Below are 4695 nucleotides of genomic sequence, written 5' to 3' on the forward strand. Positions count from 1 at the left end.
ATTCAAATTTGCAAAAATCGTGGCCTCCAGGGATAGTTGGGGCCATAATAGGGACTAAGGTTTTACATGCAAATATATATGGAAAGTCTTCAGATATGGGCCAAGGTGACTCAGGTGAGTGATGTGGCCCATGGGCCTCTTGTTTAAATATCCAAATAGTGGGTGTATGACCATCTGACATGCACATTATTTGTAGAGTGAATGTGAGATTTAAATGGACTCCAGCGGAAGTTGGTGTCACATTTCTTGAAAGAAAGTACAATTTAATAGGGTTGTTGGTAAGATGTGCATCTTGCTTCGTGATGATGAATTAGATAATACACGTCTGTTTACAGACACCCAGTACTAATGCCTACAAATTTAGCAGGAGGAGCAAAACGGAAATCGTCAGCAGTAGATGCTTTATATTGCGAATTCACTATGATATTAGTTACATGGACTGATGCTTGGTCGAATACCCTCTTCCTAGATAGAGTTGTAGTTCATATAACACATCTCTGCCATTGTCTCAACCAACAACTAGCATGCAAACAAATTCCTAATAACTTTTTCTAAGGTGGCAATCGGCCTAGGTAATTCATTTTTTTTCCTCACAGAGTTGGACTTTTGCAACACTAACATCTGTTGGAGATGTAAATGTCAAAGTTTACTCTTGTCATAAAAAACAAAACAAATATTGTAACCATTTAGCCATTGCTTATGGTAGAATGTTGAAACGGGTGAAGAGTGGATTTTACAAGACGTGAGAGCAAGGATCGATAACTCTTGATCGGGACTGGTAAACCACAGGCCTTCGATCGTTCGGCAACCTTAAAAACGTATATACCCCACATTTCACGGTACCCAGACGATCGGTCGGTTACCTTAGATACCAGACGATAGGTCGGTTACCTAAGATACCAGACGATAGTCGGTTACGTAAGGGTTAATGTACTCGTATCGCTCCATTCCTTAAAAGTAATGGACCGAGGCCCATTGCTTTTAAGGAATGGAGTGATACGAGTACATTGACCCACTTAAAATCCACCTTTGCTACAACTGAATGGATACAATGGCTAGTCAATAGAATCGGGTTGTTGACGTGATGTTTTGGATGTAAAAGTAATGGACACTACCAACACACCCCTTCCTGCTACTGGTCAATGCATTGAAGTTGTTTACTTGTATAAAGGTTGACCAACTTTCCGAACACTCCATTCCTGAAAAATAATGGAGTGTTCGAACAAAAGAATGACGTCATAGGTGGATTTTATCTAAGATACCAGACGATAGGTCGGTAACGCTAGATACCAGACGATCGGTCGGTTACCTTAGATACCAGACGATAGGTCGGTAACCCTAGATACAGGGTGTGATTTTCCTTTTCAGAGGAAATCCTCTGATTTGCTCAATTTTTGAAAAATTGTAACACTCTGGATTTGATCTAAAGTGGCAGAAAATGAGTTTTCCTCCCTTTTTGACCAGTTTTCCTCTGATTTCTGAGGAATTCAGTCACATCCCTGTAGATACCAGACGATAGGTCGGTATCCTTAGAAACGTGTTTCATTGTTCCCACGTCTCACAGTGCCCACACGGTCGGTCAGTTACCCTTTATACATATATCTCGCAGACGATCAGTATGTACAGTGTTTTAACCATGATGTCCGCAGTTCCATTCTAAAGTTTGATTCCCGTTTTTGCTGCATATTGGTTTGTGTTCGCCTGTCCGTGCGTCTTTCACAAGAATCGTGCGTAAACATGTTCTTGTCACAGGGTTGTGTAGATGCGTGTCTTATTAAAAAAAAGTCTTCTGAGCGATACAAAGTTGGGGGAAAAACGTAAAAACTAATGAAAGTGCGTCTGCGTCAATTTTCCAAACGGAGAGGGGGCTGGGGGGCAATCTATATTGTACAAACTTTATCTTGGTCCCACACGGGGGGCTGGCCTTTGTTTATGATATAAACGTAACATAAAATAGCATCGTTTACTTATGAGGAGTTAAACATCTTTAGAGAATAGCCCTTTATAATGTATTCCCGTTTTCATAATAATTTTACTGATTTGCTCAAGTATTTGTACATCTACAATGTACAGGTCTACTTCTGATGAACCACGTTATGAAAGTTTTTACATGAGCTGTTCACCAAATTCAAATAAAATTATTCTATCCTCCTCAGAATGAACACATGGGAGTAAAACAACACCTTCATAAAGGTGTATAGTAACGTCACTACAAGTCAAGTCTATTGGCGGACGTACAAAAACGTCTAAAACTTCTCTGATCAAAATCTTGATAACTCCGTTGTGAATTGAAACTTGAATTAATTTACTCTTTAAAAAATGCTACACATTAATATACAATTCATTTAATAAAATGTATCATTGTTTCCATGAAGAAGGATTTTGAATTTTAAACATTTTCCCTATTTATTACAATTTAAAATATTAAACCCCTATTGCATATACATGTACATGTACATTGTATGTCTAATAGTTCTTAAGAAAGTTATAAGGAATTTCACCCATTATATTCATGTTTAACACTTTTCACCCCTACTGAAATCTAATTCTCACCTTGGGGGTCAGGCCGTGAACAAAACGATATGTAATATCAGACTGTACTGCTTGTAATCTCTACCTATTTCTAGGTAAAATCGCCCCGCATGCGGAAGCCCGGCCGCGACAAACTCGTTGAAAGTGACAGTTCCATCGCCAAACGCTCGGCATCAGGTGTGAATGTTACGGGTCCTCGGAGATTACCTTATAAACGGATGTCCCGTGTCACAGTAGGTGTGGCACGCTAAAGAACCCTCACTGCTCAATGGCCGTAAGCGCCGAACAAAGGCCTAAATTTGAAGCCCTTCACCGGTCTTGGTGACGTCTCCATAAGAATGAAAATTTTTCTCGAGAGACGTTAAACACGATACAATCAATCTATGTAAATTCTATCCCGACACTGCGTCTACTTGTAGGATCAAAGTGTATACTCGCCCGTGTTATTAGCCAAGATGTCCCAGGTTCATTGTTGAGTGATCGGGAGGGTTGGACTCCCCCCCCCCCCCCTTTTTTTTTTTTAGCTCACCTGATTTGAAAGCTCACGTGAACTTCTGTGATTGCATGTGTCCGTCGTCTATCCGTCCGTCTGTCAGTAAACTTTTACATTTTCGACTTCTCCATAACCACTTGGCCAATTTCAACCAAAGGCAAAAATCATCTTGGGTGAAGGGCTTTCAAGTTTCTGTCAAAGGGAAGATAATCGCAAAAATAGTATGGGGTTTAAAAATCTTCTCAAGAGCCACTGGTCCAGAAGAGCTGAAATTTACCTGAAAGCGTCCTGACATAGTGCAGATTCAAGTTTGTTTAAATCATGATCCCAGGGGTAGGATGGGGTCACAATAGGGATCAATGTTTTACATTAAAAGATATTGAGAAATTCATCTTCTCAAGAACCACTGGGCTAAGAAAGTACAAATTTACATGAAAGCTTCCTGACACAGTGCAGATCAAGGCCCTCGAGGGTAGGTAGGATGGGGCCACATTAGGGAATCAATGTTTTATATACAAGTATATAGAGAAAATCTTTAAAAATCTTCTCAAGAACCATTGGGCCATAGAAGTTTACATTTACATGAAAGCTTCCTGACATAGTGCAAATTGAAGTTTGTAAAAATCATGGCCCCTGGGGGTAGGTTGGGGCCACAATAGGGTCAAAGTTTTACATGCGAATATACAGGGAAAATCTTTAAACATTGGCCAAGGTGACTCATGTGAACGATGTGGCCCATGGGCCTCTTGTTTATTGAACATTTTCAAGAATGGTCACACTGCATGGAATCTGCAATTCTCCTGTTTTTTAGACGGAAAGGTACAAACTAGGATCACAATCCTCCTTTAAAAATTTTTTCTGGATCCGCCTTCAATGAAATTCTGTCATTTCCGTGTGGTAGACTCAGTCAAGAGGACGGAAGGGACACGCCATTCTAAGTACACTCTTGAGTACTTAAACGCCACAGTATAGAGGATATGTACTATTCTAAAAGTACACGGTAACTTATAAGTATGTTGATAAGAGTGATCAGAGAGAAGGAACGACTAGTTACCATAAGCTTGCAGTCACAAGAGAGAGAGAAAGGGGGAGAGAGGAGAAAGAGAGGGAGCGTGTGTGTACGTGTGTCTCTTAGATATGTCTGACACGTGTTGGGGTTTACTATCACAATAATCAAGATTTCGCCCATAAATGCTTTTAAAATCTTTACCGATCTGTATATTTAGCATACATGTAACAAAGAACTTAATAAAATTTGTCACACACACAGAGAGAGAGGGGGGGGGGCTGATAAAAAGTACTGTAAAGTAATCGAGATAATTTTTTATCATTAGCCTTTGTTGTGATGAAAAATGTGCAATGTGGTCGAAGACAAAAATTCTGTTCTTGCAGTTACGTCTCCACAAACGTGACCCGCGGAATGTGAAAGGCTTAGTTACAAGATAACAGATTATAGTGGTCACACGTGGTGTGGGGACATGTCAAAAAAAAATTCTACAATTCGAAAGAAATAATTGTATAAACTTTTATAGGTAGTACATTTTCTGTCTTTACAAATACAGACGTGTGTGTTTTCTTTTAGACATGGTGAGGACGCCCTTGCTAAGCGTTTTGTTGAGAGAGAGAGAGAGAGAGAGAGAGAGTTTCTGTTAAATAGAATAGACACACAA

This window comes from Ostrea edulis, chromosome 8, assembly GCF_947568905.1.
Source record: "Ostrea edulis chromosome 8, xbOstEdul1.1, whole genome shotgun sequence".
Taxonomy (NCBI): domain Eukaryota; kingdom Metazoa; phylum Mollusca; class Bivalvia; order Ostreida; family Ostreidae; genus Ostrea; species Ostrea edulis.